The sequence below is a fragment of the Heterodontus francisci genome, chromosome 34 (genome assembly GCF_036365525.1).
Source record: "Heterodontus francisci isolate sHetFra1 chromosome 34, sHetFra1.hap1, whole genome shotgun sequence".
Taxonomy (NCBI): Eukaryota; Metazoa; Chordata; class Chondrichthyes; order Heterodontiformes; family Heterodontidae; genus Heterodontus; species Heterodontus francisci.
This window is the reverse complement of record NC_090404.1, coordinates 37,366,790-37,381,132: the sequence shown is the minus strand read 5'-3', so window position 1 is coordinate 37,381,132 and position 14,343 is coordinate 37,366,790.

Here is a 14,343-nt window from a genome sequence, read left to right as displayed (position 1 = left end):
CTCAGAGATTGTCAATATGAAAAATATGAGATATGAATCCCCAGACCACAATAATAAATTACACAAGATTTCACATTTTAAGTCTTTTGTTCTAATAACTAAAGTAAAAGAAATCCCCAATTGTCTAAATAGCACTTTGATTGTAAATTGTGGTGTCAGCTATTTACAAAGATATTTTTCTTGACTTATACAACACTTGACTATCTCACACCACACTGATACATTACACAGTCCTTTTTGATGACAAAAGTCTTTGCAGTTACAAGTCCCAAATTCCTGCCAATGGTGGGGCTGCTCCAACGTCTGGAATGCACATCCTGTGTAATGTGCCAACTCCAGATAACCATTTGTGTAGGAAGTATCATTGGGGGAGGTGGTGGCATCGGGGTAATGTCACTGGAACATGGGTTCGATTCCCACCATGGCAGATGGTGAAATTTAAAGTCAATTAATAAATCTGCAATTAAAAAATCCATCTGGTTCACTAATGGGAAATCTGCTGTCCTTACCTGTTCTGGCCTACATGTGACTCCAGATCCACAGCAATGTGGCTGACTCTGAAATGCCCTCTGAAATGGCCGAGCGATCTTCTCAGTTGTCAAGGGCAGTTTGGGATGGACAATAAATACTGGCCGAGCCAGCAACACCCACATCACATGGATGAAGATAAAACAAGTTGCAGCAGCTCGAGCTCCGGTTTTCGGAGCATGAACTGCAGCTGGTGTCACTGCGGTGCATCCATGAGGTGAGAGCTTTGTGGACAGCACGTTTATAGATATGGTCACCCTGCAGCTTAAGAGTATGCAGGGAGAGAGGCAATGGGGGGCAAACTGACAGTCAAGAAGAAACAGGCAGGGAGTGCAGGAGACCCCTGAGTGCATCTCACTCTCCAACCAGTATTCAGTTCTGAATGCTGATGAAAGTGATGATTCATCTAAGGAGTGCAGCCAGAGTCAAGGCCATGGCAGCACAGTTGGATCAGCTTCACAGAGGGCCACAAAGCTGACTGAATGAGCAATAGTGGTCGGAGATTCGATAAGGGAATATACAGGCGTTTCTGCAGCCGCAGACATGAATCCAGGCTGGTGTGTGGCCTCCTTCAGGACAATGTACAGCAGGGTGCATGCACAGTCATCCTGGGCCAGGAAGCAGGAGGAGAGAATGTTGTGAATTTCTATCCTGGACTGACAGTGATGGTTTTTGTAAACTCCTTTTACAGGGGCTTAGAAGCAGGGGATATGCAGATGGGGAATCTCGAGCCAAACATCACATCAGGATCTGACAGAGTCACTCGATACATCAGGACCTGAATATCATCGGCCTTTGAATTTGGAAGGTAAAAGGTTTGTCTGTTCTGTCTGTGGGAAAAGATTTCAGGTATCAGTGTGGTTGGAAAAACACTGAGATACACAAAGCCCTGGTTAGACCACACCTGGAGTATTGCGTTCAGTTCTGGGCACCACACCTGAGGAAGGATATAATGGTCTTGGAGGGAGTGCAGTGTAGATTAACCTGAATGATACCTGGACTCGAAGGGTTAAATTACGGGGAGAGATTACACAAGTGAATCATAGATTCGTTACAGCACAGAAGGAGGACATTGAGCCTTTTGATTCCATCCCAGCTCTCTGAAGAGCAATCCAGTCAGTCCCATTCCCTCACTCTATCTCTGTAGTCCTGCAGGTTTATTTCCCTCAAGTGCCCATCCAATTTCCTTTTGTAATCATTGATCGTCTCCACTTCCACCACCCTCGTAGGCAGTGAGTTCCAGGAAATTACCACTCGCTGAGTAAAAAACTGCTTCCTCACATCCGTCCTGTACCTCAAAACCTAAATCTGTGTCCACTTATCCTTGTATCATCAGCTAATGGGAACAGCTTTTCTCGGTCTGCCTTATCTAAACCTGTCATCATTTTCAACAACTCTATCAGATCTCCCCTCAATCTCCTTTGCTCCAAGGAGAACAACACCAGCTCCTCCAACCTAACCTTGCAGTTAAATTCTCTCATCTCAGGAGCCATTATGATCAATCGCTGCACCCTCTCAAGGACCTTCACATCCTTCCTAAAGTGTGGTGACCAGAACTGGATACAATACTCTCGTTGTGGCCTAACCAGAGCTTTATAAATGTTCAGCATAACTTCCTTCCTTTTGTGTTCAATTCTTCTTTTTTGAGGCACAGGATCCTATTTGCTTTGCCAGCTGTTCCCTCAATACATCCTTCCACTTTCAGTGATCTCTGCACATAAACCCTCAGGTCCCTCTATCCCTGCAAACTCTTTAGAACTGTCCCATTAAGTGGATGTTGCCTCTCCCTATTCCTTCTGCCAGAATGAATCACCTCACTGTGAGGGTTGTAGTCCCTGGAATTCAGAAGATTAAGGGGTGATATGATCAAAGTTTTCAAGATATTAATTGAAACTGATAGGGTAGAGAGAGAGAAACTCTTCTCCATCACCTGCAGTACTCATCTAAAACTTAGAGCCAGAACTTTCATTAGTCCACCCTTGGGCCCAGTGAACCTGAGCATTAATCCACCCAGGCTGAATGTACACAGAATTACAGCCCAGGAACAGGCCATTCAGCCCCACTAGTCTGTGCTGCTGTTTATAATCCACATGAGCCTCCTCCCAATCTGATTACCTCGTCCCACCCTGCCCTCATATCCCTCTATTCCCTTCTCCCTCATAAATGTATTGAGCCTCCCCTTAAACACATCATTGTTATCACCTTCAACCACTCCACATGGCAGTGAGTTCCACATTCTCACCACTCTCTGAGTAGAGAAATTCCTCCCAACTTCACTATTTAACCTGTTAATGTCTGTCTTATATTGCTGCCCCCTTGTTCTGGCTGACTGTTAATTTTAAAGACCTCGATCAGATCTCCTCCTGGTCTTCTCTTTTCCAGAGAAAGGAGCCCCAGCCTGCTCAATCTTGCTGGATAGTAGCATCCTGTCTGGTGACATCTTTGTAAATCTATACTGCACTTTCTTCAGTCTTCAATATGCTTTTTTAATCTGGAGACCAGAACTGCTCACAGTCCTTCTAAGTCAGGTTCTCTATAAATTTAACATTCCCTCCCTGCTGTTACATTGTATTCCTCTAGAAAAGAACATCAGTTCTTTCTTTGCTCTCTTACTGACTTGTGTTGCTCCTTTTAGTGATTTATGTGATTCTGTTTCCAGATATCTTTGCTCCTCTGCTCCATTTAATTACATTCTAAATAATAACTGGCCTCCTTATTCCTCCTCCCAAAATGAACCAGTTCACATTTCACTATGTTGAATTTCATTTCCCATTTATCTGTCCAGTCTGCCAGCCTGTTTCTGTCTTCCTGGATTTCAATGCACTCCTCCACATTATTAGTTCTATCATCCAGTTTGGTGTCAACTACAAGTGACTGAGAATCGAGAGATACATTGTTTCCAATTGACATTTGAAACTAGTTGAAAAACTGGCTTTTGAGACACCGTTAACAGAGACAGACACAGATTAGCATCCAGCATATACTGAAGGAAAAGAGAGCTCTCTCTTGGTTTATTTAAACCTTATTTATGATACTCTCAGAATTCTGATGTCAAGCCAGATTAATTTCTTAAAAGAAAATATCCAATTCCTTTAACAACTGAACTGAAATTGTTGAAATTTATCGCTGGAGAAGAACAGCATCAATTCAACTGCTGAACTGGACTATGGACTGTTTTCCTGTTGAAGAACCTTTTATTTTCTCCCCCCATCAGATGGCTGTGAGGACTTCAAGCAACCTTGGAATATTCGACATTGGAGGAAGATTTCACTTCGGCAGGAGCGTAAATATGCAAAGACACTATTTTCTATGTTTTAAATGTTTATATGGTAGTCGTGTTTAAGAATTTAGTTTTTCGATTTAAACAGTTAATTTGTTGATCCAAAAACACCTGGTTTGGTTAGCCTTATTCGGGGGTTAATAGATGGCACAATTTGGCTGGATCTTTCTTTAATTTGGAATGTTTAAAATGTCAGGCGATCTGTGAGGGACGGGACTGAATCAACGGTGCATTTCTCCCACCACTATCAAAACTGTATATTTTGATTGGAGGGCTTTGACTTGAGCGGTCGGTCGTAACAATACCCTTGTAGGTTAGGGCACTTCAAGTGCATATCCAAGTACTTTTTAATTGTTGTGAGGGTTTCTGCCTCGACCACCCTCCCAGGCAGTGAGCTCCAGATTCCCTCCACCCCCTGGCTGAAATCATTTCCCCTCAAATCCCTTTTAAATTTCCTACCTCTTACCCGAAATTTATGCCCCTAATTATGGACCCCTCAGACAAAGGGAATAGGGCCTTCCTGTCCACTCTATTTAGACCCCTCATCATTTTCTACACTTCAATTCGGACTCCCCTCAGCCTCCTCTGTTCCAAAGAAAACAACCCTCACCAATCCAATATTTCCTCAGAACGAAAATTGTCCAATCCAGACAACATCCTTGTAAATCTCCTCTGTATTTTCTCTAATATAGCCACATCTTTCCTGCAGTGCGGTGACCAGAACGGTACACAGTCCTCCAGCTGCGTCCTAACCAGTGTTTTATACATTTCCAGCAGAACCTCCATGCTCTTATATTCTCTGCCTTGGCTAATAAAGGCAAGTATCCCTTACATCTTATCTACCTGCCCAGCCATATTCAGAGATCTATGAACATGCACTCCAAGGTCCCTCTGTTCGTCTATTCTTCTCAATATCCTACCATTTATTGTGTATTCCCTTGCCTTGTTACCTGTCTCCAAATGCATTACCTCACACTTCTCCGGATTGAATTCCATTTGTCACTATTCTTCCCACCTGACGAGTCCATTGATATCTTCCTGCAGTTTACAGCTTTCTTCTTCATTATCAACCACATGGTCAAGTTTTGTATCATCTGCAAACTTCTAAATCATACCTCCTACATTCAAGTCCAAACCATTGAATTATGGAACAAAAAGCAAAGGACCGAGTGCTGATTCCTGCAGAACCTCACTGAAAACAGCCTTCTAGTCACACAAACACTCATCAACCATTACCCTTTGCTTCCTGCTTCTGAGTCAATTTTGGCTCGAACTTGCTCTTTTGTGTTGGATCCCATGGACTTGTCATTCATGACCAGTCTGCCTTGTGTGACCTTATCAATGGCCTTGGTTACAGTTTAACCCCATTCTTCTCATCTGTGGCCACTCGGTGTGGAGGTGGGGTGTGGAGGTTGGAGGATCTTTTCCTGGACCTGCTTTTGGGCCTAGTTAAAACACCACTCACACCCACAGACCTTTCGATGACCTGCCCTTCCAAAAGTCCCCAGTCCCCCCAATGCCCTCCTCTCCCTCACCTCATCCACCCCAAACCCACCCAGGTTTTTATCTGTCTTTGATATTTAAACACTCAGTTCTCACCTTCTCCATCTCTCTCTCCCTCTCGCTCAGGCTGAGAAACAATGTGTAGGTCCAGGATGTAAAGGGACAATGTTGGGAGTGGGGGTGTCACTCTGGCTGCTTCCCTGTCTTCCGTGGTCTTGTCCGTGCCGGGGTGGCCTTCTGCAACAGGCGGACACCTCAGGATACAGAGTGTCTCGTGGACACTGGGAACAATGTTTTGTTTTAGTTGGGAAGGTTCCCTTTGCTTCTGTTACAATTTGTTGCTTATTTTGGCTTCTTTTAGTTTGAATGGACCACATGTTTGGGGGAAACAAGAGAAAAAAGAATGTTCCATAGAAACTAGAACTGTCTGTTCTGAATTTCTATCCTGGACTGACAGTGCTGACTTTTGTAAACTCCTTTTACAGGGTATTAGCAGGGGAGGATTTACTGACGGGAAATTCAAACCAAACATCACATCAAGATCTGACAGAAACATTCGATTCATCGGGACATGAATATCATCGGCCTTTGAATGTGGAAGGAGAAATGTTTGTCTGTTCTGCCTGGGAAAAGATTTCAAACATCAGTGTGACTGGAAAAGCACCGAGACACACACACACCCGAGTGAGTGTGTTCCAGTGACTGACTGTGGAAAGAGCTTTAACCAGTTGCACAGCCTGAAGAAACATCACACAATTCACAGTGGGGAGAAACCGTACACGTGTTCGGTGTGTGGACGAGGCTTCAACTGATCATCCAACCTGGAGAGACACATGGGCACCCACACCATGGAGAATCCATAGAAATGTGGGGACTGTGGGAAGGGATTCCGTTCTCCATCAAAGCTGGATATTCATTAACGCAGTCACAATGGAGAGAGGCCATTACCTGCTCAGTGTGTTGGAAGGGATTCACTCAGTTATCCCACCTGCTGACACACCAGCAAGTTCAAACTGGAGAGAGGCCGTTCACCTGCTCCGTGTGTGGGAAGGGATTCACTCAGTTATCCCACCTGCAGATACAGCAGAGAGTTCACACTGGGGAGAGGCCGTTCACCTGCTCTGTGTGTGGGAAGGGATTCACTCAGTTATCCCACCTGCTGACACAGCAGAGATTTCACAAGGGTAGATTGGAGAAGTTGGGGTTGTTCACATTGGAGCAAAGGAGATTGAGGGAAAATTTCATAGAAATGTACAAGATTCTGACAGACTTTGATAAATTAGACAAAGAAAAACTGTTCCCATGAACTAATGGTACAAGAACTAGGGAACACAGATTGAAGGTTTTGAGGAAGAGTTGCAGCAGGAATGTGAGGAAGAACTTCTTATGCAGCAATTGGTTCAGACCTGGAACTCGCTGCCAATGTGTGTGGTGGAAGTGGAAATAATCAATGATTTTCAAAGGAAACTGGATGGTCACTTGAAGGAAATAAACTTGCAGAGCTATGGGCTGATGTGAGGCAGTGGGATTGAATGGATTGCACCCTGGAGAGCTGACGTGGAATTGATTGGCCAAATGGCCTTTTTCTGTGCTGCAAATGATGCTGTGTCTCTGTGACTGTGTTTTGAGACAGGATATCCCAGCTCTCCACCCTGGGATTCTCAGTATGAACAGGTTTCGGAGTGGGGAGGACCCACTATCCATGGTTTACTAGAAATGTTAAAGGTCATATCAAAATTAAAGTAAAAGCAAACAATTGCACAAAGATGGGTGGCAGGTCAGAATGTTGGACAGGATATAGAAAAACAGCAAAGAATGATGAAAAGATTGATAAGGAGTGCAGATTGCAAACAGAGTATGGATGTATGTGTTTGCTGAGTGGTGAGTTCAGTGACGGGGAGAGGAGCTGCTTTTTTTCTACTTTTTCTCTCCTCCAGTATTTGGTTCTTGTTTCTGTGCAGTGGAAGGAGCTGGTTGGTTGACTAACTGGTCAGATATTCTCCTTCTAAATAGTCTGTTAAGTTAAGGTCTGGCAGGGGAGCTTAGCTGAGTGCAATGCACAGCTTGTGGCATGTGGGATGTCGTGGACGCTCCATGTGTCCCAGACAAACACATCTGCAGGAAGTGTCACCGGCTGCAGAAGCTTGAGCTGGAGGTTTTGGATCTCGAGCAGTGGCTGGAGTCACTGTGGTGCACCTACAATGCAGAAAACTACATCGAAAGCAGGTTTCGGGAGGTGGTCACACCACAGGTTAGGAGCATGCAGGAGGATAAGGAATGGGTAACCGACAGACAGTTTAAGAGAACCAGGCAGGTAGTGCAGGAGTCCCCTGATATGATCTCAGTTGCTAATCTGCTTTCCATTTTCGATACTGGTGAGGGTGATGGTTCCTCAGAGGAGTGCAGACAGACCCAAGTTTGTGGCACCACAGTTGGATCAGCTGCACAGGAGGGGAGGAGGAAGAGTGGAAGAGCAGTAGTGATGGGGCATTCATTAGATCGGGCTCCAGGATGGTGTGTTGCCTCCCTGGTGCCAGGATCAAGGATGTCATGGAACGGCTACAGGACATAAATCTGGGGGAAGGTGAACAGCCGGAGGTCGTGGTCCACATTGGCACCATTAACATAGATGGAAAGGGTAAACGAGGTCCTGACAACAAATTTTAGGGAACTGGGAAGGAGATTAAAAAAGTAGGACCTCAAAAGCAGTTATCTCAGGATTACTCCCACTCCCATGTGCAAGTGAGCATAGGAATAGGAGAACTAAGTGAATGAACAGATGGCTGGAGAACTGGTGTGGGTGGGAGGGCATCAGATTTCTGAGGCACTGTGACTAGTCCAGGGGCAGGTGGGACCTGTACAGGATGGACGGGATGCATCGAAGCAGGATTGGGACTAATATCCTCACAGGGAGATTACTAGTGTTGTTGGGGACGGTTTAAACGAGATTGGTAAGGAAATGGAAACCTGAGAGGGAGCTCCCATTGGAGGGAAGCAAAACTGGTAACTTGTCAGGGGTATGGGAACCAGGGGAAAATATCAGACAGTAACACCAAGGTGCACAGAATGCTGGGAGAGATAGATAGCACTAGAGTGGGAATAACAAGTTCTAAGGTGGGGTCAGAGTTAGGGAGAAAGTAATAAAATGTAAATCAGGGTTAATGTGCATGTATGTGAATGCACAGAGTGTAGTTGCCATGTGGAAATATGATCTTGTGTCTAGAACAGAGACCTGGCTCAAAGAAGGGCAGGACTGGGTGTTAAATAATCCTGGATACAAGGTCTTCAGCAAAGAAAGAAAGGGAAAGGGGTGGTGGAGTATTGATTAATGAGAACATTGCAGTGTTGGAGAAAAAGGATGTCCCATCGGTGTCGAGAACAGAATCAATTTGGCTAGAACGAAGGTACAAAAAAGGTGCATTTACATTGCTCAGTGTTGTCTGTCGGCCAACAGCTGGTGGGAAGAACGTGGAGGAAAAAAATGCAAGGAAATTACAGAGATGTGCAAAAATTATAGGTTAGTTATAATGGGGGACTTTAATTTTTCAAACATATATTGGGATAGTAGTAGTGTAAAGGGCAGTGAGGGGCAAGTGTTCCTCGAGTTGTTGTGGAAAATTTTCCACAGCAGTATGTTGCTCGTCCAATGAGAAAGGAGGCACTCCTGGACCTGCTTCTTGTGAATGAGCTGTGGCAAGTGGATCAAGTATCAGTAGGGGAGAATGTAGGGGAGATTGATCATTGTATCATAAGATTTAGGCTGACCATAGAAAAGGACAAAGAACAATCCAGAGTAAGAGTAATTAACTGGGGGAAAGACAACTTCAATGGGGTAAGAATGGAGCTGGCTGAATAAATGAGATTCAAAAGTTGCCAGGAAACCTAATAGCTGAACAATGGGTTACCTTCAAAAAAGAGATAGTTCGGGCACAGTCAACATATATTCGCTCGAAGTGGAATGGTGGGGCAAATAAATCCAGAGCTCCCTGGATTATAAGAGGTAGAGATTATGATAAAGAAGAAAAAGTGTGCTGTTTTCCTTGAAGAGAAGGCTGAGAGGTGATTTGATCGAGGTATTCAAAATCATGAGAGGTCTGGACAGAGAATCATACCTTAGAGATAATGACCCAGACAATGCCATCTCCATCCCTAGGTGTCCCACCAGCAGGACAGACCCAGCAGAGGTGACGGCACAGTGTTATACAGTCAGGAGGGAGTTGCCCAAGAATTCCTCAACATGGGCTCCGGACCCCATGATGTCTCATGGCATCAGGTCAAACGGAGTAGATGGAGAGAAACTGTTCCCACTGGTGAAAGGATCGAGGACGAGAGGAAACAGATTTAAAGTAATTGGGAAAAGAAACAAAAATAACATGAGGAAAAACTTTTTCACCCAGCGAGTGGTTAATGTGTGGAATGCACTGTCTGAGAGTGTGGTGGAGGCAGGTTTAATTGAAACATTTCAAAGGGAATGAGACAGTTTTATGAAAAGGAACTAATGGAGCTGCGGGCTGACAGGTCCCGGATGCTGATGGATTCATCCTCGGGCTTTCAAAGATAAGCAAATGAGGGAGGAACTGCGCAGAATCTGTCCTCCTGTCCCGCCCCTTCTTCCTATTGGTCCGGAGCTGCCGTTAATCACCCGGACATTGTGAGCTCACAGGTCAGAGTTTTAGTCCCGGGCGCGCAGGCGTATTGCGGACCAGTGTTTGGAGCGAGTAAGTGGTGGCGGCAGAGAGAAACTTGTGAGTCACTTCTGCAGATGGCAAGCGGCAGCTAGTGGGCTTCAGAAACACCGGGTGTAGGCCTCAACACCTTCAATAATAAACTCCCGGTCCTGCGTTTGCACCGAGCGACCGGCAGCTGCGGGAAACTGAGCTCAGTTATTAAGGGTCCTGGGGGAGGGGAGGGAGGAACAATTTGGGACACAGTACAGGGCAGGAGGTCCCCCCTCCCCCACTCCCTGGTTCCACAAAGACTCCCCTTGGACTGGGCCACACCTGGGCAGGGCTTGCTCAAGGTGCAGGAAGCTGATAGGCTGAGCTGTGGACTGGGAGGAGTGGGGTTTTGACAGTCAGGCCTGGGGAGGGGATATCAGGGCAGGTACACACACTGCTCCCCCGTTTCCTCCTGGGATCTTTTACTGCAGTCGTGTTGCTGAATGTTTCTAAACTCTGCCTCCCTATCCCGGTAATTTCGGTGGATTGTAGGTTGTTGTGAGTGTTGGACTACATTGTCTCTCCTCATTCTTCCTCCTTCTCACACTTAGAGTTCCAGGCAGTAGTCACCGACGGCTTGATGTGCCTGAAACATTAAATATGTTTCTCTCTTCACTGAGACCTGCTGAGTATTTCCAGCATTTTCTCCTATTATTTCAGATTTCCAGCATCTGCAGGACTTTGCTTTTGTTTTATTGCACGAGTTGCTCACAGAATCAAAGGCAGTGAAGGTGCTCAAGCTGGACGGAAGCAGTCGTGTCAGATCCTCAGTGGGTGAGAAATCACCGAGTGCAGGGGAGGAATGAAGCTGGCGGATGTGCAGGGAGGCTTCAGAAATATCCAGTGTAGGCCTCAACACCCCCAATAAGAAGCTCCCAGCCCCGCGTTCTAAGAAGAACAATCCCAGCTTCTCCTTGCAGCTAAATTCCCTCATCCCTGGAACCATTCTGTTAAATCTCCTCTGCACCCTCTCAAGGACCTTCCCATCCTTCCTAAAGTGTGGTGATCAGAAGCGGATGTGATATTCTAGTTGTGGCTGAAACAGAGTTTTATAAAAGTTCCCCTTAACTTCACTGCTTTTGCATTCAATACCTCTATTTATCAGGCCCAAGATCCCATATTCTTTGCTAACTGTTCTCAACATGTCCTGCCACCTTCAATGATCTATACATATGAACCCCCAGGTCCCTCTGTCCCGGCTCACTCTTTAGATCTGTGCCATTAAGCATATATTGCCTCTCTCTTTCACTTCTGAGAACCTGTAAATTTTCAGGATGTTAGAACTGATAGTTTTGATGAGGAGTGTCCAGTATTTTCGCATGAGGGGCTACATTCTAAATTTTGTCCTACATAGGGGGCCGGAGGTGAGCAACTTTCGGAAAGGTAAAGATATTCGAAAGGTATTTTACTGTTCATCAAAATAACAAAAATGTGCATTTTTGTGAATAAGCTTTAAATGAGGAAACTAATGTATTAACTTACTTTCCAAACACTACGTTGAACACTGATTTAGTGAGTTCCCTGGCATGGTTTTTGCTTGCAGTAGTAGACATTGTCTGCCTGCACACTTGATGGAGCGATGCAGAGAATTCCAGATAGATTCCATTTGTGAGGAAAGATCTTGATCTTGCACTCACCCTGTCTCCTGCTCTCTCTATTTATTTTATTTGGAGATACAGCACTGAAACAGGCCCTTTGGCCCACCGAATTTGTGCCGACCAACAGCCACCCATTTATACTAACCCTGCAGTAACCCCATATTCCCTACCACCTACCTGCACTGTGGGCAATTTACTATGGCCAATTTACCTTTAAACCTGCAAGTCTTTGGCTGTGGGAGGAAACCGGAGCACCCAGCGAAAACCCATGTGGTCACAGGGAGAACTTGCAAACTCTGCACAGGCAGTCCCCAGAATCGAACCCGCTCTCTCTCTCCCCCCCACCCCCCCCCCCCCGCTCTCTCTCTCTCCCCCGCTCTCTCTAGCTCGCTCGCTCCCTATCTGCCTGCCTCTGTCCGTCTGCCTGCCTGCCTCTGTCTGTCTGCCTGCCTCTGTCTGCCTCTCTGCTCCCAGGGCCCGGTCATCCCAGCAGCCTGCTCCCAGGGCTGGGTCACCACGGCAGCCTGCTCCCAGCGCCCAGTTACCACTGCACCTTGTTGCTGGGCCTGCAGCTCCTCAGACAATGATGAAGAGCCTGAGGCCCAGGCTGAGTTTGTACGCAGGCAGATCCAGTGCTTGGCCTGGGTCCTGTGCTCACGACCGGGAAGGCTGCACTGGATATGGGGTTTGGGCGGGAAGCGCCGGCAGAGAAGCAGCTCAGCCCAGGCACCACCATCTTACTAAAGGAGCCAAAATATCAGGCACTGAAGCTTGTCTGCCATCATGGTAAAGGAGGACATGTGCAGTGAGACGTCTCCACCACGTTGGTAAAGGAGCTGTGACGATTGTCAGTCACTGAATGTTTTGGCAGGTCAGCTGGAAACCATTGGCAGGCTGGATTCTGGCCCATGGGCTGGATGTTCTGGAGTGTTGAACTAGGAGGCATAGAGTAAAAGTTAGAGCCAGACCTTTCAGGAGTGAAGTTAGGAAACATTTCTATACAGAAAGGGTGGTAGAAGTTTGAAACTCTCTTTCACAAACAGCAGTTGATGTGAGATCAATGTTAATGTTAAATCTGACATTGATAGAACTTTGTTAACCAAAGGTATTCATGGATATGGGACAAAGTCGGGTATATAGAGTTAGATCACAGATCAACCATGATCTCATTTCCTGGTGGAACAGGCTCGAGGGGCTAAATGGGCAACTCCAAGATTCATAGAAACTTACAGCACAGAAGGAGGCCATTCAACCCTTTGTGCTTGTGCTGGCCCTTTGAAAGAGCAGTTGTGTTTAGTCCCACACACCCACTTGTTGTTTGTAAGCCTTTAAGTTCCTCATTCTCAAATACCTGTCAACTCCCTTTTAAAATGACTGATTGAATCAGGTTCAACCACCTTTTTCAGGTGGAGCGTTCCAGATCCTGACAACTGTCTGTTGTTGCAGAAACGGCTGAACTCAATGTTGAGTCCAGAAGGTTGTAAAGTCCTGTTCCTCGAGCTCCCATTGAGCTTCATTGGAACAGGGCAGGAGGCCGAGGACAGAGAGGTCAGAGTGGGAGTGGGATGGAGAATTAAAATGGGAAGTGACTGGAAACTCAGGAACACGTTTGCAGACTGAATGGAGATATTTCTCAAAGTGATCATCCTGCCTGTGTTTGGTCTTCCCAATGTAGAACAGATCTCATTGTGAGCAGTGAATATCATATACAAAATTGCCAAAAGTACAAGTAAATCACTGTTTGGTTTCATCCCACAAAACCCTGAGAATAGCCCAAAGGGAGCTACTTTATTTGAAGAGTAAAAGTTACAAAGTAAAGCAAATCAGTTGCTGGAATATTAAACTCCACCCCAGCTATAAAGAATATTAACACAGCAGATATAAACCCCACTGTCAGAATGAATATAGTTCAGTCCTGGATGTGATTAAAAGCAGCAATAATTACAGAATGCAACAGGTACAGTCACTTGTGAACTCACTGGTGTCTCAGAATTTTGGATATCGATTAAATTCCTTCCACAGACGGAGCAGGTGAACGGCCTCTCGTTATGTTATTACAATATAATACTATCTTTCATATAATCTAATAAGATATTCTTTCTTACGGTTCAGTGGGATGTAAACAGGAACCCCAGCACCTTCAGGAGAGATGGTGCGAAAGCCCCTGCGTGCAGAGTGAGCATAAAATCAATGTAAATCCTCTCCTAATACCCTGTCAAGGGAGGTAATAAAAGTCATCACTGTCAGTACAGGATAGAAATTCAGAACAGACAATTCGAGATCCTATGGAACATTTTATTTCTCTCTTGTTTCCCCAAAGCTGGAAGTCCCGGTCCCACACACTCTCCCTCCTCCCTGTACTGAAATCCAAACCCAAGGCACCATCTGCACCATTTCATTCCTCCTTTGTCACTTTTCTCCCTCCCTCTACTGTGGCTGGGTTCAGTTCTCCAGCCCCTGTGTGCAGAGTGAGAATAAAATTAATGAGTCAATGATTTTCTGTCCTGGTCACTGGGACCCTGAAGCCCCGCCCACTCTCTGTTCTGGTCCCAAAAATTACCAGATTCATTCAGCTCAATTTCACAACTTGTCTTTGTGTTTTTGTGGGTTCTCTCTCACTCCCTTTTTCCTGTTGTAACTTCATGTTACAGGGTATTATAAAGGGAGGATTTGCGGATGGGAAAATCAAACATCACCTCAAGATGTGACAGTCACT